At 40.7% G+C, this 25,912-nt stretch overlaps 1 pseudogene; it reads left to right on the top strand.

The window, feature by feature from the left end:
* LOC101526545 (tRNA pseudouridine(38/39) synthase-like) overlaps window positions 1–25,019 on the top strand; it is a 30,663-nt pseudogene extending 5,644 nt beyond the window's left edge.
* Window positions 25,020–25,912: the final 893 nt, after the last annotated feature.

Here is a 25,912-nt window from a genome sequence, read left to right as displayed (position 1 = left end):
CCTCACCTTAGATGAAACTACAAATCTATCTATTCATTCGTTCATTCCATATGTACTGGGGCTGAGATAAACACACAACTTGTTTATTAAATGGTGATGTGGCACAACATGTTAATCTGCCACCTGTGATGCTGCATCCCATTTGTGTGCCAACTCGAGTACCAGTGGCTCTCCTTCTGATTCATCTCCCTACTAATGTGCCCAGGGAACGAAGTGGAAGATGGCCCAAAGACTTGAGTCCCAGCATCCACATGGGAGACTGAGATGTAAATAGGGTGTGGCATCTTCTCTTTCTTTGAGGACAGGTTGGATTTTGAGAAGTTATATCATACTTAATTGCCCTGATTCTGGTGAATAGGTCACTGAGACATTTTTTATTCAAAAAAATACACATAAATAAATAACGACTCTGCAGAGGAAATCAATCTCTTACTACTTATGGGACATTGCACAGGATGATGGAGAGCTAATGGAAGTCGTCAAGAAAGGAAAGCACAGAAATCATGTATGTGTATTTATAGCAAAATCTTCCCCTCCATTTTTAAAATAAGGAAATACATACACACTTCCAAATTTTTCTTCAAGTAGATAGACTTTGAGTGATGTATGGGATTGGAGGAGGCTTGCTTTCATGGTATCTGATTAACAAAAGAGCACAGAACCAACAGCCTCACAGATGAGCAGTTTAAGTTTCCTACCAGTTCCAACCTACCCTCTGAGATCACAGCATCTCATTCAGCCCCTCCATGCCCTTGAAGAGGCTTCCACCCACCCATGTTCTCATCCCTTCCAGATATTAGATGCAGATGTCCCCATAGTCAGCAACAAAGCCAAGGAATGACAGAACTTTCTATTTAGCTCTGGGAAACAGGCCACCTCCTAAGGAAGAGGGTGGTAGCTTTCCTAAGTGTTTTACAGTGAAATCACTTTTGGCTCTTTTGATAACATAAATGGTCTGAATGATTGGATCCCATTATCTCAAGAAACAGTTCAGTGCATGCTAAGAGTATTTCTGAACTTTGTGACTTTGGTGAATATTAGGAGTTTCATTGTGTCTCCTTCCAACAATTTACATGTTGAAATTCTAACTCCAGTACCTCAGAATACAGCAATCTTTGGAAACTGGGTCTATAAATATGTAAGTTAAAATGAGGTCTTTAAAGTGAGCCTTAATAGGGGTAGGAGATGTGGACAGAGACATGCATGCCCATAGACTATGAAAAATACAATCCAGAGGAGACCAACCCCAGGGAAAAGAAAGGCTACACCTGTTGAAACCTTGGTCCTGGGCTTCTGCCTTGAACTGTGAGACAACAAATGGCTGCCGTGCAGCCTCTCAGTCTGCGGCACCTTGTTAAAGCAGCATTCACAAACCAACTAGGGCATTTCCTAGACATGGCACAATAAAAGCAGCAGTGATTCACCAAAATAAAATAAAATTTAAAAAAAAATCAGTCTTGTTTTACAAGTCAGGGTATTGATAACACACAATTGTGTTGCATAACATGTATTCTTCTATTTACTAGTTCTGCAGGGACGGAACCACCCAGCAGAGTGATGTGTGTGCGGTCTCTTGTGTCTTTGGTCATCTTGGCATAGAATGCACTGATGAGCAGGATTCCGTGCAATTAGATTCATTCTATGGTTCAGATGAGGTTTGGCCTCTTCCTGCTGTATCCCAGAACTCAGTGATGTCCTGCGGGCAAAGTAGGTTGAGCTTAACCTGAAAAATTCTAATATTTGAAATAATATAAAGCCCTAAGCATCATATTACATTTTAAAAGCAGAAAGGAAAATGCTTGGGTTATCTTTGAATTCTCTCTCTCTGCTATTCAGTTGCTCAGCAAGTTTCATCGAGATGAATTTTGTACTAGGTCTCGCCTCTGCTTCCCCAGCAGTACTGATTGCCACTGCCCTCATTTAAGCACTTACAGTTTTTGGCCCACTGTATCTAACTAAACTTCTCAGATGGAATGAAGCAGCATGTGATCAAGGATTGTCATTGCCTGAGTTACAGCTTTTCTACTGAGGACGGGTGAGATCTCTCTCATATCTAAACCTCAAAATCTTCATGAATAAAATAGAGGTGGTAACAGTCCCTGTTGGAGAATTAAACAAAACGACAAGCCAAAGCACTTGGAGCGTAGGATCTTGGGCTGGTGGTTAAGGCACTGACTTGTACGTTGTCCTATGTCCTAGTGCCTGGGTGCTAGCCTGCCACTGACTCTTAGTTCCAGCTTCCTGCTGATACAAACTTTGAAAGATGACTCTATCTTCACAGTTCCTAGCTCTAACTCTTTTGGTCATGATGGAGTTTTGGGGAGAGAACCAGTGGATGGAAGCTCTCTGTATCTGCCTGTCTCTCTCAGATAAATAAGTAAACTTTTTTTTTTAAACCTGTTTGATAGAATACATAGTAAAATACTCAGGAAATATTAGGTATGTCATTAATCATCTAAAAGTCATTGCTGTGTTACTCTTTATTTTGCATAATTCCGTTGCCCCAGATTTTTTCATACTTAACTCTCCAGTAATTTGAATTATGTAAATGATAGATACATTGGATTTTCTTTCTCAAACATCACAGACTTGTCTGGGCTGTCTTTTGAAGGCATATAACACTCTCTAGTTTAACCTCCCTGCCCTTACTGGCATTTCTAATGTTTCCTTCATTCCAAGGCCATTTTCCCTTCCACCCCATGCTCTTGAGTTCTTGCTGTAAAGCACAGGACCTCTCTTTGCCATCTGTCTGTGACTTCTCCTGGTGCATGAGATGAAACCCAAAAGCTTTCACAATGGCCTGTGGTGCCTTTGTCAATCTGACTCTAGCTTCACACTCCATTGTCTAGTTGTGAGACTTAGCACATGGCCCACCAACGAGCCGGTGCTCAGTCAACATTTATGCACTTATTTAGAACAGGGCCAGGAAACTGTTGGCCCACAGGCTTGGTTCTGCTCCATCAACAGCAGCCAGTTGGATTCATTTTCCAGGGCTGCTATAACTAGACCAGAGATTCTGAAGGCTAAAATGAAAGAAATATATTCTCTCACAAATCTTACAGCCCAGGAATCCATTGAGGGTTTGCGTCCATCTTTTCCAGCTCCCTTTGCTATGTGTCTCTGCTGTGTGTCTCAGATTTCTCCTCCATGACCCGTATCAGGGACACAAGCCATTAGATTCAGGACCCACACTAAAATCAGAATGATTTAGTTTTGATATTCTTAGCTTAGCTGTATCTGTTTTCTACTTTTTTACTTGCTGACTATTATAGTTAATACTGGATTGAAATTATGTCTTTCTCCTTATGAAGGATTATAGTATTATAGCAACATGGGGAAAATATGTCAGGGGGTGGGAGTTTGGTTGGGGAATCCCAGTCTATTAAAAAATTGTATGACAAAACTCAAAAATTCAAAATAAAAACATAACAACAATAACAAAAGAAATATGTCTTTGTTAAAAAACATTTTAATTTAAGCAAAAAAGAAAGGAGGAAGAAAGAAATCAGGAAGGGTGAGGGAGGGAAATGTGGTAATCTGCTTACAATTATATCTGTGAAGTTTGTTCTGTTTATACTAGTAAGTTTTTAAAATAGCTACCTCCAACTAAAGCTGCATTCGTAGATACCTAGGGTTAGGACTTGGGCATATGAAATAGGGACCATGACTGAGACCACTCTGTACTCCTTTTCAGGGAAAGGCAGGAGTGAGGAAAGTAATGAACACAGAGAACTCTGACCACATTGAAAAGTAAACAGGTTTTCCCTTTGCCTGAATTCAGCACAGAGATCAATACTGCAAAGCTGCTGAGCCTGCACCTGACCATAGCCCTGAGGCCAGCCCTGTGGAGCACCAGGCAATGTTTTGTGCCTACTTCTCTTGTTTTAGGTACACTGAATGATGTTTTCTGTTATTTGCTTTTGTCCTATGGAAGATTATTAATGAAGGAAAAAAAATCACATAAACCCTATTGTTATCATATTCCTTTTCCTATATTAATAGAAATAATATGTAATGCTTTACCCAGGAATCATACGATTACTTTTTTCATTTTCCAATGTGGCTTTCTTTGGTGTTAATAATTGCATTTTCATCCTCTGTTTTCTGTATGCTTATCGCTAACGCATTTTTTTCTCTCCCATACTTACAACATTTTTTCATTCCGTTCATTTTTCCTTTCAGGACTTGTTCTGCAGCTAGCTGACCTGTATGTTGCCCATGGCTCAGCTGCTCCCCAAGCCTGCTAAGGAACTCCCATGCTGAGATCTCCTGGCACTCACGCTCTACTCCTCTGCTTCTCTATTCCTGTCGTGCCTAGGATCGCCTATTTCACAAATCACATTGTCTTCCTTTTCAGTTTACTCTTTCACTATAGAAGAGCAAGATAGATAGATAGATAGATAGATAGATAGATAGATAGATAGATAGATAGATAGATAGATAGATATGGCAGGGCAGTTTCACTATAGAAGAACTGCAATGGGTTCACCAGAAAAGATATTTAAGCGGTAACTTCCTGGAATCCTTACATGTCTAGGAATGTCTTCAGTCCACTTCATACTTAACTGATGCTGTGCCTGGAAACAGAATACTGAGTTTGAAAATACTTTCCTGTATTATTTGTAAGAAATTGCAATGCTTATTCTTAACCTCCTTTATTCCTGTTGAGAAATTGAAAATCATTCTCTGCCAACATCTTTCCTACCGCCCACATCCACCTCCAAGTTTATAGGATTTTCGCTTGGTCCCTGGGGTTTTATGATTTCATGATGATGTGAGTACCAGCCATGGATCTAACAGGAAACTTAGTCTCCAGTACAATCTTGGAAGACTTTTTTTTAAAATGAAGGAGCTGTTTAAGAGATCACGAGAAAAGAAACCCAGAAATTTGGATGCATTTAGGATCTAGCAAGTACAGAAGGTTAATGGCACACTCTGACCTGAAGAGGCAGGAGAAGTAAATATCAGTTTCATATTCTGGTTGTGAGCAGTAGCTCTGCATCAGCATTGCCCAACCGTACTACATCACCAGCAGGCGTAGTCAGTCAGGACTGTGCACATGAGAGCGAAAGTACATTTGTGTCCTCACTCACAGGGTACTGAGTACTAGCTGGCTGAGACAGTTTCTGGCTCAGCAGAAACTCATTCCAGTATCTCATAGAACCAATATCTTCGTTTTGCTGAGCAAAAGATACAGGTGTGGTTAAAAGAGGGAGATTGCCCGGTGCAAAACTTAGTTTAGTTGGTAGCAGAGGATAGTTCAAGTCCTAGTGTGTGTTTGCACAGAGCAGTGGGATTGCAGCTCTTGGATCACTCCTCCAGGACTCTGTGTAGGTGCAAAGTTGGCAAGAAATAAACATACGGATGGGTTTGCATCTGGCAGGCCTTAAAGCCAGCCCTTCTAAGCAGGACACAGATGAGCAGTGCAAGAAGGAAAACATCACCCACAGGCCAACACAGATCCTGACAGAACAAGCATTAGTCACATGGCATCATTACAGTGCACAGAAAAGGATTCTTCAAGTGCACAAAATGAAACAAAACAAACCAAACCACCAGAAAAAGTAAGATGCCCATTCTGGCAGACCAAGTGCCTTGTGGGTATGACTTGGGCACTGGCAGTGCTGAGTTCTAGTCTGTTCATTCCCTGGACCAAGTATTTCGCTCAGACAAACTTTGTAACAGTGAAAAGCAGCACTGTTTGCTTTTTTTTTCCTTAGAAATTAACATAACAATTTCATCAGTTGTAGACCATGACCAATAGGGTGTCATAACCAGAGCAGACTCAAGGTAAAACAATGACAATACATTTTTAGGCACTAAATGCAAAGGCAAACGATACCCAACTCAGCAAACCCAAGAAAGCCGAATCCTAAACCAACAAGAGGAAAATCCAAGACACCATTCAAAGTGGTCCACAGATTTCCCCTCCCCCAAACAGGCTGAGCCAACTTGTGCCATGGTCTCAGTACAGTCTTTACTTTGAAACAAATTTCATTTACAAGCATTAGAACTCTGTCCTACGAATGAGTGCAGAGAAGCCTGGGGGGACTAGCTAGCCCTCTAGCACACTGGCTACTGGAGTTGATGGTGAGGGCACAGGAAGCCCACACTGCAGTTAGCTACCTCTCACAGCTTGGGCGTGGTTGTTTGCTGGGACTGGCAGAAGTAAAAGGTTTTAAACTGCAGATGGCGCTACAGATGCTGAAAAGCTCTGGGCAGAAGAAATTCTCTTTTCCATCATCCCTTGAAAAGTCCAGGTTCTCAGAGGCATTGAAGAAAAGCAGTACATTATGTTTCCCAGGAAACTCAGGGCTGCCAGAACTCAAGCCAACATCTTGTCTATACCTCTTGCTCTCCCAGCTTTCTCAGCCTCCTCTCCAAGGAGCTCACATTTCCTTTCTGGACATTTATTTTTAAAAATTATTTATTTATTTATTTAGAAGTCAGGATGAGAGAGAGAGGGAGAGAGAGAGAGGAGAGGGAAACTTCCATCCATTGGTTCACTCCTCACAAACCCATACCAGACCAAAACTAGGAGCCAGGACCTATTCAGGTCTCTCACGTGGATGCAGGGGGCCCACACTTGATCCATCCTCCACTGCCGCCACAGGCTATCAGCAGAGAGTTGAATGGGAACTGCAGCAGCCAAGATTTGGCTCGGTACCCATACGGGATGCTAGCACTTAACACGGAGGCTTAACTTGTGTCACCACGGCACCGGCCCCCATCTCTGAGCCTTCTACAGTAGCTCCCATAGTGATGTGGCATTGAACATCTCCTGCAACTTCATGCAACTAGTGTGTAAATTCCTAAGAGCAAAAAGGACTTGGCCTTCCCTAATGCCTCAGCTGGAATAGAGCCTAGTGGTATCTGTCACATGGTTATGGATCCATAAAGTCCTGAGAATCTTATAAGGCCAAAACTGTTTTCATTACAGTACCAAGACGTCACACCTTTTTCATTTGGATTGATGACACAAAAGTAATGTTGGGTAAAACTGCTGTTCCCAATGCAGGCAGGCCACCAGAATGCTCCAGAAAACTAAGAGCCACTGTATCCTTTGCTGCCATGTATTCACAAGGAGAAAAGCATATTTCACTTTAAAAGTCCTTGATGAAGGAATAAAAAGTATTGATTAAATCTTGATTTTAATAAATTACTTCAGAAGCAGAGACAGAGAAAGAGAGAGAGTGAGCAAGCTGACTGTTCTCTGTCTAAATTCCTGCAATGACAGGAGCTGAGCCAAAGCTGAATCTGGATACAGGGAGTCGATTCAGGTGTTGCACCTGCATGCTAGCAACAGAGTGACTTGAACTATCACTACTACCCCTGAGATCTGCATTGGCAGAAAGCTGGCACAAGGACAGAGGTGATGGTGGAGCCCACGTGCTTCACTCTGGCATACAGGCATCTTAACTGTAGGCCAAAGGCCTGCCCCAGGTGTTTAGAAAGCCACCCACCAGCATAAGCTGGAACCAGGGGCCAACTGAGCCATGCCAGCAAATGCTGTGGTGAAGCAGCCCATGCCAGATAGGGCCTCAGTACCAACAAACAGTGCATGTGAGACCTGGGGGTGTGGTGGCAATGTGAGCCCAACTAGGGAGTTGTGGGAGTGTTCGCCCTCTGGGTCACTGCTCCCACTGCTGAGTATAAGTACTGGAACTGATGGCAGACTAGGCTGGACAGGGCTACAATATCTGTTGGCCTTCATGTGAAGTGGGTTGGGGGAGAGCCAGGCTGGGCTAACTGACTGTATCCACTGATTCAGGCATGAGCCAGAGTAAGTATAGGCTGGTTGGGCTTTGCTGCAGCATCAGCTTGCAAGCGCTGGTACTAGGGGCAGGTGCTCTTAAGCTAGACTGCAGAACCACCTGAAGAGTGTAAGAACTGGGACTGGGAGTGGGCCCAGTGTGAAACTGTGAGCATCTCTGATGGGCTGTAATTCCCACTGGTGAGCACAAGAACCAGGGCTGAGGACTGCCCTGGCTTGCAGGGGGTGGGAGGGTTGGGGTTGTATCTGCTGACATGAATATGGGCTGGATAATTGGGTTGGTTGGGTTGCACTAGGTACCAACACTGACTGATGTGTACAAGAGCTGAATGAGAAGTGGGACAGACTGGGCCAATCTGCTGCACATACTGGCAGGCATAGGAATCAGGGCTGTGGCAAGCCTGGTGAGTTGTTCCAACTAGGCTGCAGTTTCTGCTGGTTAATGTGAGGAAAGAGTGCATAGTGGGCTGGGTTGGGGTATTCTGCAGCATCTGTTGGTTTGTGCGAGAGATGGGGATAGAGACAGAACTAACTCAGCAATTCCAACTACCAGTGTGTGCATGGTCTGGAGTGGATGATAGACTGAGACAGATCCCATACTAACAAGCACACATGAGAGTCATACCTGGGATCACTTCAGACAAGGCTTCTGTGGCGATCCCCCTCAACTGAACTACTGGACTCAGAACTCCAGCCATGGGGAGAATCGCAGGATGTAGTCTGACCATGGACTGCACGTGTCAGAACTGGGCCTCCTAAGTGGCTAAGATGGAGCAGTAGACAGAATGCCCAGATGCACATGGAGGACATGGCAGTCCATTGGGGCCTGCAGAGAATGTCTGGTGTCATGGCGGAGAAGGGAAAGAACAAATTGGTCAACTACCCCAGCCAAGCATTGACAGCAAATATCCAGGCAAATGGAGAATCTGGGGTGGACTGTGTCAGCAAATGGACTTTGGAAGAATTTCCTTATCCTTGGACTGGTGAGATCGACAGCATTTCAGAACTATCAAAACCACTTGAGCAGAAGCCTCAGGACATGCTCCACATTGGGGATCCTGGGATGACATCGGGTACTGAAGCAGTTAGGAGGCCGGGTGCATCTTCTCCCCTAATCTCCCCTTCCCCAAAATATAGGAAGAAGAAATGGAGAAGTTAGAAACAATGGTCTCACCCACTCTCCCCTAGTCCTAGATCCTTCCCACGCAGGTCAACTATGTAAACATCATCAAGAATTGAAAATAAAAACAGAAAATTAAAAAATTTTAAAGTTAAAAAGTAATACTTAACAATTTTACATGTTTATGTAGCAAAGTGATATTTTGATATATGTATGCAATGGATAATGAGCCAAGCAGGGTAACTAGCATACCCATCATTTCAGATACTGATCATTTCTTTGTTCTGGAAACATCCAAAGTCCCCATCATTGGGCTTTTTTTTTTTTTAAGAACTAATTCATTTCTTCCATGTAACTAAACATGGACATTTCTTGACAAATTTTCAGATTTCACGTTTCAACTAACCTTTAAGAAATCACCACTTATCATTTGGTGCAGAATCAAAGAATATCTTAAAAATTCTGAAATGGTCACTAGAATACTCCTCCGATTTCTCCCTGCTTTCTGCTGGAGGCTGCAGTCTCCTGCATTCCAATCAAAGCACACGTCATACCAGATCAAATGCAGAAACAGATTCGAGAATCTAGCTAATGTTCATAAAGCCAGAAATTAGGTTTGCGAAAATATGACACAATGCCTCTTTTCTCTGTAGCTTTTTTTGCATGGGAAAATATGGTTATTTAAAATGAAAATTTATTTATGATAATACAGACTAGTTTGTTATAGTTATTTTTAAATGGATTAATACAGTGAAAAAAATGTTTTCATAAAATGTATTAGTTAAAGTTTATCTTTACAAAAAGAATACATGCAGTACACATGGATAAAATAAGTTATTAGGGGGCCCGGCGGCGTGGCCTAGTGACTAAAGTTCTCGCCTTGAACGTGTCGGGATCCCATATGGGTGCCGGTTCTAATCCTGGCAGCTCCACTTCCCATCCAGCTCCCTGCTTGTGGCCTGGGAAAGCAGTCGAGGACGGCCCAATGCATTGGGACCCTGCACCCGCGTGGGAGACCTGGAAGAGGTTCCTGGTTCCCAGCATTGGATCGGCGCTGCACCGGCCTGTTGCGGCTCACTTGGGGAGTGAATCATCGGATGGAAGATCTTCCTCTCTGTCTCTCCTCCTCTCTGTATATCTGACTTTGTAATAAAAAAATAAATCTTTAAAAATATATAAGTTATTAAATTTGCTAATATATGCTTAAATTAATATTTTGATATGGAAATTAGCATAATTCCTTTAATTTTCACCAATCATCTTTATATTTCACAAGTTACGTTGCTGTAATTTTTTCTGATCTTGATAATTATCTTGGTTTATATTGTGATAGAAATATTCAACTTTTTGTGTAATAAATAAAATTCAAGTTTATTTTTAATTATTAGATCTGTTATGCAATAAAAGGTAATTTAAATGAAAAGTTTGATTAATACAAATTAACGGTAACTTTTGTACATGTAAAGACAATAAAAATTTAGTTAAATATAAAAAAAATTTATTACGTATCACTACCTACATAAATATGAAGGTTTGTTAAAGTTGTTTTTTAATGAATAAAGAATTAACAATATTTTGTTAGTTTCATTTTCTTATATGATACCTGTACTCATAGGGTCAAAAGCTAGTTGGGGCATCTTTATTCTTGAAGGCTTAAGAGTATACTGAGGCCAAAAACAAGGAATAGGAGCTCAGGTACCATGGTTGAAGCTATTTGCTGCTCAGGCTTGTGGAATGGGGGAAATAAGAGGAACTAAAGTGACTATGCCAAGATGACCCAGATGTGGCAAGCACCACCTCTACTTATCCTGCTTACTAGCAATGTGTCAAATAGCCTGATTGAGCTGCCAGGGAGACTGGGAAACAGCATCTCTACCTGGGCGCTCAGCAGGAAAGCACTAGGGGGTCTGTGCCAGAACCCAAAACAAGACAAATTGTATTCCCAAATGGATTCCATCAAGTTGCATTGCAGTGGCCAGCCCTGTCTAGTCTGAAGTTTACATGGAAGCTTAGTCATTACAGAAGACTGTGCATCTTATGGAATGCACAAGACCTCAAATACAAAGCACAATTGCATTGTCAACATTGTTTTGATCCAATAGACTCAGCTGAGGCTGCTTTGGAAAGTGGCTGTGGCAAGGTGCACAGGATTTACACCCAAAATTGCCCGCAGAGCTGAACTGAGGACAGGGCTAACAAGAGAGAAGCTATAGATAAAACTTTGCACAATGCGTGAAGACTGTCATGATCCACCAAGATCTTCTTAGTAGCACCCAACACTCACAAATGGAGGAGGGACCTTCACCAGCTATCTCAATCTGTCTACACCATCTTCAGGGGATTCTGGTTTGGACTGAAGATTTGGGTCTAAGGAGAAGACAGATTCTTCCTCTGCTCTTGGCTCCAGGTTGAGTGATACATTTGATCAACTTCTGGGGAAAGTGGATGTAGCAGGGCCTTCTATATGCCTAAATGCTATAGGTGGGACTGCACTAAGGTTGAGCACCCAGCCTATGTGATTAGCACGGGACAGTTGATCAACCTCAGCAGCTCAGTCACTGGATGATCAAGTCAGTTCAAACAGAACACCTCACTTCTCACATCTTAGTCTTTTTGCTTTAAAAAATACATGGTTTAAAAAATGCCTTTCTAAGACTATTAAAATTTGAGCAAATGTAATTTGCAAAAAAACATAGTTCAGGGCCAGCATGGTGGCATAGCAAGTTAATCTTCCACCTGCAAGCTCTGGCATCCCATATGGGCACCAGTTCTAATTCCAGCTGTTCTACTTTTGATCCAGCTGTCTGTTTGGATCAGCTCAGCTCTGGATATTGTAGCCATTTGGGGAATGAACCAGTGGATGGAAGATCTCTGTCTCTCCTTCTTTCTCTGTAAATTCTGTCTTGCAAATAAGAAATAGATAAAGCTTTAAAAAGAGAAAAGGAAATTCTTTTTGTTGTCTGTGTCTCATGATAGAGCATGAAAATACGTCATTTTTGTTGTGATACACTGTTATTTTGGCTTTTTAAAAAGATCTTTCGGGCTTGGCAGCATGGCCTAGTGCTAAGGTCCTTGCCTTGATCCCATATGGCTGCTGGTTCTAATCCCGGCAGCTCCAGTTCCTCTCTGTCTCTCCTCCTCTCAGTATATCTGACTTTGTAATAAAAATAAAATAAATCTTTAAAAAAAAAAGAAAAAGAAAAGCTTATTTGTTAAAAAAAAAAATCTTTCATTTTACTTGATAGAATTAGAGAAAGAGAGAGAGATCTCATCTCATGGTTCACTCCTCAAATGATTTCAACAGCCAGAGCTGGGCTGATCTAAAGCTGGAAGCCAGGAGTTTTTTTTTTTTTTTCTGTGTCTACCATGTGGGTAGAGTTTTTTTTTCTGTGACTACCCAGGTCATAGCAGGGAGGCGGATTTGAAGGGAAGTAGCCAGGACTAGAACCATAACTGCAGACAAAGGACTAGCATGCTAGGCCACTGCACTTTGAGTTTTAATATATCATTTCAAATATTTGGTTTTATTTACATTACAAAATGCCTACCACTTGCACAGGGGAAATTTTTATTAAGCCATTCCTCCTTATTTCAATGTTTTTGAAAATGTATAATTTTAGAAATAATGCCCAAGACCACATAGTATCAACAATGATTTCAGACATCTTTTGTACATTTCTCAACCTAACTACCTACTGAGAATTGCATTGCTAATTTACTTTTTTTTTGGCCTAACTATTCTGAATTAGTTGTGAGCATGTTCTAAAATATCTTCAACACAATTAACTATTTGAAAAGTGGTGATACCAATGCTTAGCAGCTTTAGTGTAGTTTGATTTCTGGCATAAATTCTATGGATTTTTAAAAAATATTTGACATCATATTATCTCATATTAAGGCAAACATATGATATGTTTTGACCTTTTGAGGTTGGCTCATTTCCCTTAGCATAATGGTTTCCAGTTGGGCGCATTTGGCCACAAAGAAGTGTATTTCATTTTTTATTTTAATAGCTGAGTAGTATTCCATAGAATAGAAGAACCAAAGTTTGCATATTTTTAATGAAATATCAAAATGTTTATAGTCTTGTAAATTTTTCACATCTCTAAAATGAACTAAAAGCTATAGAGCTAAAGGAAAAAAAGGGGGGCAATCAGACCTGGAAGAAACAGCCCCAGGGTTTTGGGGAGCACTCCCTGGGCTTTTGAAGGTGAATAACCTGAAGGTGTCAACACTTCTGAGTAGCACTTAGCTGAATATTGCTTTAGTTTTCCGGACTCTAAGAGCCTATAATTCACAGGTTACATTCCACAACAGAATCCTAATACTTTGAAATGCCATCAGTTAGTGTAGAAACAAGGTCCAGGTAAGCCTAAATGAATCACGTTTCTCCATCTTCATTGTATTTTGCTATCTCTGTGATATAATTATAGCAGAATATTAGAATTCAAGAAAATGTTGAATTAAAACAAACATGAATTCCACTCGGGAGGCTTGAGATATTTGCTTTTAAGTGCATGTGCAATTGGCTGGTGGAAGATGACAGAAATTTTCCAGATGTCATGGGCCAGAGGCTAATATTCAATTGCTTCAATTGCTTGGAAAACAGGAGAGTTCAGTTTTACAGAACTTCTCCAGGTGTAATTTAACTCTTGTGATCTAGCCACCCTAATTAGACAAAGAAGAAATGCCCTGTACTAATTCGTTTCATCAGTAATCTCTCCAGTGATTCTTGGACAGGAAATCTTATAATCCTTGGGGATATAAAGTATAGAGAAGCCTCCTTAGATTTCTTTCTATTCCATTTCCTCATTTAGTATCAGCTTTTAATACTTGATTAGTATTAACCAAAGACTGTTTTAACACAGCCCACTTCTAAAACAAAAAGTGACATTTGTTTTTCTTACAAGTGAGCATTTTACCCTTTTCCTTCTACGACTTAAACTTCTCTTTTCTTCAAATCCGTTCGGATATTAGAACATCTGTTTTGAATATAATGATTTGAGTAGCTTTTTCTCCCACATTTTTGTTAAGTAATACATCTGTTTGTTGGCTCATCTTGGATTCCAGATGAAATGTTGTCCGATTCTTTTGAATACCAAAGCACATAAGAAGAAGTAACTACACTATTCATATTGAGAACGTTACGTTTTGGGGTATAACATTTGTAGTAAAAGATTTAAAATTATTTTTGAGAACTCCAAGATACTGGCTAGGTCCCAAGAGGCAGAGAAAAGAGAAGATGGGATTCAGCTGTAATGGTACAGAAATATAATGGTAACAGAAAAAAATCTGAAGCAATTACAACATGATATTCAGGTCTATTACTTACGGTAAGGAGCACAGAGGTCATTTGCAATTATGACAAGAATAGCCACAAACACTTTAAAAATAAAGCTAATGCTAAGTATGCATGAATTACAAAAGCATAAAACATGAGTAGAATGAATAACATAAGGAAATTATCTTAGTACAATGAGAAAAAAAGCCCAATTTTGAATCCCAGCTATGGTACTCTGTAGACAAACCAGCACCAGCTGTTGAACTCTGTGCTTCAATTCCATTTCTAAAAGAAATCTGACTTCCTTTGCAGGTTGTAAGAAGTATTGTACACACATAGAACATGCAACTATCATCTGGCCTTTGTATCAGCAATACAGAAAGACAAACAATTTACCAACAGATTACAATTTAAAACCCATTTCCAAGTTGATTTTGGATCTATTGACTCTTTTTCTTTATACACACACACACGCGCTACAGAAAACCTTTTAAAATATTATTAACTTTGTGGGACAAAAGGGGAAATTGATGGAACCTTCTGGCTACCTCAAGGAGAGAAAGATAAAAATGAACCACTGCTTTCACAGATGCGACTTCTTTCTGAGGTGGACAGAGGCGTCTTATCTCAAATCGCACATCTCACAAGCAAGATAACTAGATTTCTAAAGTTGCTTCAATTTTGTTCTTAAAGATACACCTTTCTATCATTCTATTAAAAACTTCCCCTCAACACAAAATTTATACTTCTCCATGATTCTATAAAATATTCCTCTCCAACCGTACGTCTCATCAACACAAACACTTCTGTTTCTTACCAACAGAAATTACAAACACTGGTCTTGTACCTGGTCTTCAGATTAACAACTGGCTGTTCAATATGAACAGCTACATTTATTTTATATATTATATATACTTTATGTATTCATATATTAACATATCATACACATATAATATGCATACATCAATATATCATTATACATATACAATATATTATGTATGTGTATATTATGTATATATATGTCATAAAACAGACAAGTATTGAATTCTAATATAAATGAATAAATTTCTTAATTACTTAAGAGCATCTTCACTCCAGCTGCTGATTTTGAGGTTGAATGAGGAGGAAGTTCCAGTCTTAGTTTCTTAAGCATTGGACAAGCCTTGTGCTTGTCTGTGCTTTGTCCCTTTCATTAACCCTTCTGGCAAAGCTCAGCCACTTTGCTTTAGCAAGAGGTTAAGAAAGAAGAAGTAAATTAGTTACTTGGGGCCAGGGTTTAGATCCTAGTGCTCTGACACAAAGATAAGGCTCCTTCTAGGACACAGTGCCTTTGAATCGCCACTGCTTTTGTCGGGCAGCGTCTCAGCAGGATTGACAAAAGATTGTGATCACCACCATGTTAAATCAAGCTATTTAAATGTCAAAGCATTTTTCTAGTATTAAAGTTTTGTAGGAAGAGACTATCTGCAAGTCAATTTATGAATAAGTCCCTTAGTGACTTGTTAGTTAAATGCTAGCAAGGGAGTTGAGAGAGCTTTTTGTTTTTCTTGAAGGCAATTGTCTTCATCCATTTTGTGTTGTTATAACAAAATACCAATAATAGGGTAATTATGTTTTAGAGCTTACAAATACAAAGATTGATGGGATTTGTTGCTGTATCATCTCATGGTAGAAGGTGGAAAGGTAAGAGCAAAAGCTTTTCCCATAATCATAACACTAAGCTCTTCATAGGCCAGTGAGTGGCTTAATGTGCTAATCCTGCACCTTGAGGTGTTGGCCTTCCATGTGGGTTGTTGTTGCTGTCCCAGAGGCTCCACTTCTGATCTGACTCGCTGCTTACAGCCAGGGAAAACAGTGAAGAATGGCTGAAATCTTTGGGCCCCTGCACCCACATGGGAGACATGGAAGAAGCTCTAGGTTCCTGGCTTTGGATCAGCTCAGCTCAGGTCATTGCTGCCATTTGAGGAGTGAAACAGTGGGTGGGAGATCTCTCGATCTCTCTCTCTCTCTCCCTCCCTCTCTGTCTCTCTGTAAATCTTTCAAATAAAAAGAAATGAATCTTTTAAAAATCTATTCATGAAGGCAGTGCCTTCATGACTCAAATAGTTCCTAATATCACATTAATGTGATTTAAAGACCAAATATGAATTGAGTTTAACAATGCAGTTCATACTAATGAAAGGTCCATTCCAAAATGAAGAAATATTTTTCATGAATGTCTGTGCATTTTAAGAAAATGTTGAAATAGATGCTGCCTGGGCCTGGCGGCGTGGCCTAGCGGCTAAAGTCCTCTCCTTGAACGCCCTGGGATCCCATATGGGTGCCGGTTCTAATCCCGGCAGCTCCACTTCCCATCCAGCTCCCTGCTTGTGGCCTGGGAAAGCAGTTGAGGACGGCCTAAAGCTTTGGGACCCTGCACCCGTGTGGGAGACCTGGAAGAGGTTCCTGGTTCCCGGCATCGGATTGGCGCGCACCGGCCCGTTGCAGCTCACTTGTTGAGTGAATCATCGGATGGAAGATCTCCCTCTCTGTCTGTCCTCCTCTCTGTATATCCGGCTTTCCAATAATAATAAATCTTAAAAAAAAAAAGAGAAAGAAATAGATGCTGCCAATAGCACAATGTTGAGAAATATTTATTTATTTATTTATTTTTAAATAAATAAAACGGGCCGGTACGTGCCGATCCGATGCCGGGAACCTGGAACCTCTTCCGGGTCTCCCACGCGGGTGCAGGGTCCCAAAGCTTTGGGCCGTCCTCGACTGCTTTCCCAGGCCCCAAGCAGGGAGCTGGATGGGAAGTGGAGCTGCCGGGATTAGAACCGGCGCCCATATGGGATCCCGGGGCTTTCAAGGCGAGGACTTTAGCCGCTAGGCCAAGCCGCCAGGCCCGAGAAATATTTATTTTGTTTTGGTCAAACAGCTAATTTTTGACAAGCATTTGTTATGGAACGTGACCAATATATGATATCTGAAACACTTTAGACACACAATTCTTTGTTTCTGCAAGAATGAGCATTCCTAAAGAATGCCATGGCTGCTGGAGGGCTAGCCTAGAACAAGACAGCTCTCAGATATCTGTGAGACACAGAGGCCAGATGTGTCAGAAGCCTACAGACTGTGTGATACAAAAATTCTTGCACTGATCCAAAGCATATGCAGCATCCTGCAGAGGAATAGCCTGAACTCCACAGGTTTTATCCTCCAGCTCCCTTCAATGGGTTACTCCCTGCTTTCTGCACATGCCATTTGTCCTATATCTTTCATTACATTGTGGTCAGCAGCAGTGTATGGAATGCCATATAATAAACCCATATAGAGTAGTACTATCCCAGAGAGACATATTTGTGTTAAGAATGGGTAGGTATTTATTTGAGGATAAATTGCTGCCCTCTGTTTGATTGTGCTTGCAGGCTCCCTTGGAGAATGTTGCCATAACAGGCCCTTAGTCTGGTCTGACTTACTGGTAGGGTGGACAATCACCAGGATAACAGCTAATTTAGTTTTGGCAAGGAGAAATCCACACTCCTGAGCTCATTTCTACCATCATGAGCGTAAGTTCATTAAGCAAGCCCCGATGGGAAGAAGACAGGTCTTTATCAGAAGTGCCCGACTCAGAGCCATCTGCTACTGCCAGCTTACAGTTATAGCTTCTCACTGCAAACACCTTGAAGTGCTTGCTTGGGGGCTTTCTCTGATGTAGGAACAGGCTCAGAAGGAACTTATAGGAGACCTGGAATCATTACCCAATAAAATGTAGGAATTCTAGCCCATCTCTGAGAGGTGCCGGTAGAAATAGCCCTCCCGGCTGATGGATGCCTATTCCTGGATTTCTTCCTTCCTTTCATCTCACTTCTGCACTCTGCTAGAGGGACTTCCTGGGATGGCATCCCAAAGAAACAGTTGCACTTGGGAAAAAAAAGGCTGTCTGAAATCCAAAGAATGGACCTTCCTATTTAGTTAATTTTGATACCTTCTATAATACATACCATCTAGGTCACAAATATCTTCACTTTCATTCTGTAGAGTTTTATTGCACTTTTCCTGTTCTATATCTGCTAGCTAAACAGCCAGAATTAATTCTCCACTATCTGATAAGTGTATGCCTTACTAAGGGATATAAATTAGTTCATATATCCTGCTCACCAATGAAATTTGCATAATATCATATGTGCAATAAACTAGCATGTCCTTTCAAGTCACCACCAGAAAAAAGAGAATGAGTGTATAATTGTCAAGAAGACACAGCTCTCCTCACCAGATGAATACAATTATTTCTATTAATTATAATTGTTGATTGAATATCAGGAATGTGCCAATTTGCTACAGTAGGATATTTGGAATGGCAGTTACAGTCAGAGATGTCATGGATAATAGTATTAGGAGTCAAGTTCTCTCTATACTGTATGCAGCCTTATATCACACAGCTCATTGTGTCACAGTCCCACTGTATCCCCAACTTGGGAGATTATTTAATTAAAAAGAACAATTTTGAGTCTGGCATTGTGGCATAGAGGGCAAAACCACCACTTTCAATCCAGTTCCATGCTAATGGCCTGGTATTTGGACCCCTAACACCATTGTGAGAGACCAGAGGAAGTTCCCGGCTTCCAGGTTCAGCCTGGTCCAGCCTCTGGCATTGGAAACATCTGTGGAATGAACCAGTGGATGGAAGATCTCACTCCCATCTTCCTCTACTTCTGACTTTGAAATAAATAAAAAATAAACTTTTTTTGTTTAAAAAGAACAATTTCGGGCCCGGCGGCGTGGCCTAGCGGCTAAAGTCCTCACCTTGAATGCCCCAGGATCCCATATGGGTGCCGGTTCTAATCCCGGCAGCTCCACTTCCCATCCAGCTCCCTGCTTGGGGCCTGGGAAAGCAGTCGAGGACGGCCCAAAGCTTTGGGACCCTGCACCCGCGTGGGAGACCTAGAAGAGGTTCCTGGTTCCCGGCATCGGATCGGCACGTACCGGCCTGTTGCGGCTCACTTGGGGAGTGAATCATCGGATGGAAGATCTTCCTCTCTGTCTCTCCTCTCTGTATGTCCGGCTTTCCAATAATAATAAAATCTTTAAAAAAAATAAAAAGAACAATTTCGCCCAAGAATTCTCCTCCTTGAAGTTCAATTCTGGTGCTACTTTTGGTACTAAGTACTCCTCAGAGTGTCACAACAGAGTTCATCTCAACAGCTCAAATTAAGAATTGAATAAAGGCACTGCTTTTAAAAATGCAGACTGTATTAATACATTTTTATCAGGGATGAGCATTAACAGTATGAACAGCATGAACCCTTACCACTTGTAGACTGGAGGGGCCAGAGGAGGGGATGAGGCACAGGCGGCCAGTGAGAAGTGTCACGTGTAAGCAGCTGAATTCATGGACTGTTACGTTAGGCAGAGAGGCAGCCCTGAGGCAGGAAGGATCATGATAAACAATCTCATCTCTTTCATCTCACCTTCTTATCTCCATCAGCTAAACTTTATTGGAATTAAGGTGGCAAGAGAATTTTAGTAAGACAGTGAAGTCAATTTTCCAGAGTAAATAAGAGTGCAGGGTAGCACAAATAAGGTAGATGAAACAGAGGCAGCACACAGAATAATCAACGCAAAAATGCATAGAAAAAGAAAGCTGATGGCTGAAATCAAGAAAGCTTGATTTCAGACATCAGAGGCAAATTAGATGATTTGTCTAAGATATTTAGCAATCATTGCATGACTATATTTCTACAAATTATTTCATGATGATTTAGTCAACTTAACCCAAGACCATTTTGAGGAATTCCATCTGCCTATATTAGCCTATATGAAAAGCTAAGTCAGTAAATAGCATGAAGAAATAAAGAATAAAAGAATAATGAATAAAGAAATAAAAAAGAATAGATAAAGAACTAAAGCAGTTGAGTGAGACCATGGGGAAAACATGGAGAAAGAAGAGGTCTAGAATGGTCCCCCACCTAGTATGTTACTGAAGCAACATACTGTTGCTCTTGAATCCCATGAGATTTCCCAGAATCCTTCAAGGAAACATATATATTTTGTGTTAGTTTAATTAGAACTCATTTTCTTGTTCCTTGGAGTTCTAATAGGTCATTTTTGTGATGGCGTAGTGAGACAATACAACATTATACATTGGTCTATCAGGTTAATTCAAACTCGTGAATGTTTCCTTGTCAATTCCAAGCAATTTCTTTAAAAAAAAAGTGAATGAAAACTGAAAGCAGCATTACTTATATTGACTGAATGGAAAAGAACCACAGACAAGAAATTGAGGGTTAAGTAGGTTCACGTTCCTATTACAATGTCAGAAAAAAACCCCATTGCAACTGAATAAGCAGCTCCAGAAATGGATCACAGCAATGTATCTATGGACATTTGTATGGCGAGATATTTCCTTAGGGATTTTTAAAATTGTAGGGTTTTTGTCTCAGAATTAGCTTGATTTCAGCTTGCCAATGTGCTTCCATTGCTGAAATTGATAATGGCATGTTATCCTTTGAAAACTCAATGAAAACCAGTGGTTTAAAAAAGTCTATCTACCACTACCAGAACAGAAACAAAATGAATATTCTTGAAAACAAAAGGGCTGAGGAAATGGTCCTTCAAACGTGTTAAATGGTCCTTCACGTGTTTCCTTAGCTGGAATTCCCAATCTCAAATTTCTATACCAAGATCTTAGTTTAAAATGTGTGTCTCTTAGAATAAACAACCCCATAGAAATAGCACCCTTTTAAAGATATCTTCTAAATATAAGCCAAATCCAAGAAAATTAATTTAATTTAATTTAAGAACTGGCTACAGAATTTAAGGTTAGACATAGACTAAGCAATACATTTATTATATTTGATACCACTCCACCCCAATATAATTAAAATGACTTTGTTTCATTGGCTATGTTTAGGTAATAGAAGAATGTTTGTTCTCCCTCCTTGTTACAATCATAAAGCACATTGATCAGTGTCAAGAGTCGTTTGGTTGTACTGTTTATATTTGAAAGATGTTGCAATATTGACTAAGGAAGTCTGTCAGAGAGGGAAAATTATTTGGACAGTGAATAACTATTTACAAATAAAGACAGCTTATTCATCTGTGTGTTGTTTGCACTGCTAATGATCAGAACTAAATGAGCCTTTTAGTTCAGATCTCCTGAGTCCTAAGTCCCTTCAGACAGATTTTTAATGCCAGAGGATTTATTTTTCACTCATCATCACAAGCAAATACTTAACCTAATTTCCAAGCTCTTGCACTGTGATTCATGCTCCTTTATCTTTTCCTAATCTCATAAAGTAAGCATTAAAAAATAAGAATACTTTAAATTCAGTGGAACAAACACCTGTATAGTTCATGTACCAAGACCTGTGCCAGTCACTGGGGGTGGGGAGAGGAAGAAAAGTAAACCTGTTCATGAAAACATGCACTATTTTAAAGTTTTATTTTCTACAGTTTTTTTTAAAGATTTATTTGTTTTTATTGGAAAGTCAGAATATACAGAGAGGAGGAGAGACAGAGAGGAAAATCTTCCGTCCGATGATTCACTCACCAAGCGGCCACGACAGCCAGAGCTGTGTCGATCCAAAGCCAGGAGTCCAGAGACTGTTCAGGGTCTCCCACCTGGGTACAGGGTCCCAAGGTCTTGGACCGTCCTTGACTGCTTTCCCAGGCCACAAGCAGGGAGCTATGGGAAGCAGGGCTGCCGGGGTACAAACCAGTGCCCATATGGGATCCTGGTGCATTCAAGAAAAGGATTTAGCCACTAGGCTACCACGCCAGGCCCTATGTTCCTCAGTTTTTAAAGACCTTTCACACAGTTCCTACTATAGTCATAGATTTAAGGAAGCTGGAGTTCCACAATTTTTGGTTTCTATTCACCAAAATGCTAAGACAGTCATTAAGAGTGAAGAGTAGTGAGGAAGAAAGGCAGCTTCAAATAGAGAGCTTTATAATGGTGGTTACCAGAGGCAAGGGAGAGGCTGATTGATGAGTTTTAAACAATAGTCAGAAGTAAAAAGTTCTGATGTTTTACAGGAAGTAGGGTGACTATAGATAACAATACTACATCAAGTGTTTTCCTTTAACAAAAGCTGAAAGAAATGATTTTGATGCTATATATTTACTATATAAATAAAAGATAAATATTTGAGGAGGTATGTTTCCTCTGATTTAAATAATATGCGATGTATAAATGGACACATATGAAACATTATATGGTATCCCATAATAGATATAATGTTATACGCCAGTCTAATAAAATGTAGAGGACATAAGAAAGGAGTAAAGTTTAGGATTCACCATTAAAACAATGGTTACCATTAATTGAATTCTGTTATTCAGTTCCAACCAGTGGACAAATTGCTTCATATACTTTGCTTTTTGAATACTTACAGTATTTCAGTGTAGATATTATTGTTCCAGTTCAACAGATTAAAGAACTGTTACTAAAGGACTGTTCAGAGTTATTACATGATTTTCTCAAGGTCATGTAGTCAGGTAAACTTTAAAATCAGTACACAGCCCACTAGCTGTAGAGGATTTGATTAGAAAAGGATAAAGAACTGTTGTGTGGCACTAAGGACCATGCTTGGTATAATATCCATGGATTTACTGTGCTAGAAATGTGCAGACTAGGCCATGTTTTCTAGCACAATCTTAAAAAGCACAAAGAAACCTAATTGTTGAATTCATCCAGGATTGACTGAGAACTAAGCTCATTGTTGTGGGGAAAGCACAGTGGCAGCAAAGGACTGAATATGTTGAGGAATCCCGTGGAAAGGAATATTGAAGGAAGAGATAAAACAAACTGTGGAGTTTCACTTTATTAACGGGGAAATGAGATGTACTGATGGTCCACCTGTTTCAGTAAAGACAAAGGAAGGACTACCTGGAGGTCAAGAGGTGGAGAAGATGGAAATACAGCAAACGCAACCAGAATTGGAATTTTAAGTTAGATTTTAAGTGGGAGGACAGGAAACAGGAGGTTTGAAATAGTCCTGATCGAGAATGAATGGGTGGGTGAATTACAGTTTTATAACAGCTACTGTAGTCTACAGCAGTGCTGGGTACAGATGCATAAGGAAAGAACAGATACGTGGATTCTTCCAGGGTCAGAGACTTACCAGACCTACCTGATGGACAAAACAGAGGAGAAAGAAATTTAACTACAGGAAGGAGTGTTTTTGAAATCCCCAGCCCTATTCTCTATCCTGGAGACAGAGGAAAACGAAGAAAAAAGATGCTTGAAGGGATATTAAATTACATGTCATAAAAAGTTTGAAGAAAACTCTATTGAAATTGTTGGACAAACAACTGTAAGGAGAAGGTGCTGAGACCGTAGTGATGTAGACTCAGCAATTTTGAGACTGGATCGAATTAAGTACCAATGATTAAACCGAGTGTGGCAGAGAGAAAAAGTGGAAGATGAGATCATGACTGAAGAAGGTCATGGGAGCTCAGTGTTAAGCCCTTAGAGTGGGTCATGCATACCATCACCACTTAAAATAAGTAATGTGGAAAGCTGCAAAGAATCAAGATGGAGAAGATGAAGCAGATGCCAGCGCTTTAGAAGGACTGGTGGGAGAATGATTAGGTACTTGGGATATGTCAGCAAGTAACAGGGTTTAGAGTAATAAAGTTCAATGAATAAAAAGCCTTTATGGAGAGTTTCTATAAGATGATGGCAAAACAGAGGTCTGTTGTAGCAAAAAGAAAAGTTTATAGGAGTTTAGATAAAGAAAACTTTAGATAAAAAAAATACAAGGGAGACAAAGGATTTTAATCTTTAAAACATTACAAGGGGAAAGCTTACTTGAATGTCTCTAATCAGTGAATATTGCCTTTAGGTTGAGAATGATACAAGGATATTTTCAGATAAATAAAAGCTAGAGAACCCCTCAGCAGAAAAACTTACACTGCAAGAAAAGCTGATCACTTCTCGGCCTTTTGGCTAAGATCAAGTGAAGAAATGCTGAAGGGAGATTGTTAGATTGACTGAAGGAAATGACGTGTTTGCAGTAAGGTTGTGCTGACAACAAAGGAGCAAATGGCACTGGAAATGGTAAATATTTGAGCCAGTGTGGAAAATCAGAATTGCTTTTAACTGTGAATTGCACAGCCCAGAAGTATGTTGGCACCGATTATTGCAGGAACATGTGTAAAATAAATGTGGCCAAGGGAGTTATTAGCTGTTAGAGGAGTAGGTGTTGGCTCAAGTGCAGTTCATAGGCCAAAGTCTGAGTGAGAGGAGATGGCAAGAGCATTTCCAGTTATATCCACTGACCAGACATTCCTTTACCATCAAGTTTGTTGTGTGATGCTATATTCTTTACGATTGGCCAAGGAATGGAGAAGCCAGAAATAATAGATGAGCTGCTGAATGTAGAGAAAACTCAGAACCTCCATATGGTCAGGCTATTAGAATTTCCTCTCCAATCACTTATGATTGTAAAGTGAATCTGTGACCAGGAGGTTCAGTGTCACCCACCTACAACAACTATGGGCCTATCAAGCTGTCAAAACTCACATGTTGTATGTATGTTACAGGGGCTTGACCCTGTAGTACCTTGTGGTATAGAACCAAGGACAGATGGAAAAATGGTAAGCCCCTGTGATAAAGCATGCCAGCACCTTTGTAGAAGTGGTGGAAATGCACACATATAAATCCCTTCTAAATCATCCTAAATGCCAAAGATTAGAATTTTCCATACAGCATTTTATAAGCAAGGGACACATTTAGCACTCACAATTTATCACCAGGAAGAAACAAAAGGCAAAGGCACTGTAATGACATACTAACAGAAGAGAATACAGTTTTGGAAAACTCAACAAAGAGGGCCTGTGTTGGTACAGAAATTTAACCAGAGAAAATTCTAGGAAGCAACAATAAGCCAGTGTTAGGAATGTAGAAAGGCATTGCAAAAGTAATGCTTAGGCATAGGATAACTGAAACCCCCAGTGGGGGCAAGGAGAGGGGGAGCACACCATGGCTGTGCATGCTGCCAGATAACAGGTGCATGGGGTGGCCAAGATCCTCAACCTGCCACTGTGGCTATGCAACAAACTAGACACAGGTTGGATGGGAACCATTGAGATCTATTTAAGGCATATAAAATGATTGTTAAGGACTTCCATAGAACAAGCCACTGTACCCCCATATGGGCAAGAGAGCAGAACAGTGATGGAGTGAACTGGGGGAGTGGGTGCCTGGAGGGTCTCCCAGGGCTGGGCTGCTATTGGTGTCAATACAGAGGATAGCAAAGCGAGGATGTGGAGGATCTTCCGGGGCTGAGCTGTTGGTCCCACTGGAGCACATGAGGTTACTGGCATGTGTGAGTACTGGATCAGTGGTAGGGGGACAGCCTGATAAAGATACTGGAAGATCTGCCTGATCAACCCAAGCAGTCTAACAAGAATGCAATAGCCAGATCTTCAGTCAGATCTGACCAAGTCACTGCAGCTGTCAATATGTGTGAAGGCTGGGATTTGGGAGGTAGGGGCGAGGTCACTGCTGCAACCACCACCCCACATGATAACTAGTTAATAGCTGGGTTTGGGGCAGGCCAGCCCAGACTGCAGCACCTGCTCATACACCTGCTCACACACATGAAAGCCTGAGGTTGGGACAGTCCAGGCCACAGCACCCACTGGCATGTGAGACAGATTTGGGGGGACAAGCCTGGTAGGAGTTCTGAAGGGTTGCCTCAAACAGGCCAAAGTACCTACCAGTGAGCAAAAGAGTCAGGTCTGGGAG

This window comes from Ochotona princeps, chromosome 14 (assembly GCF_030435755.1).
Source record: "Ochotona princeps isolate mOchPri1 chromosome 14, mOchPri1.hap1, whole genome shotgun sequence".
NCBI lineage: Eukaryota > Metazoa > Chordata > Mammalia > Lagomorpha > Ochotonidae > Ochotona > Ochotona princeps.
This window is presented reverse-complemented; position numbering and strand designations above follow the sequence as displayed.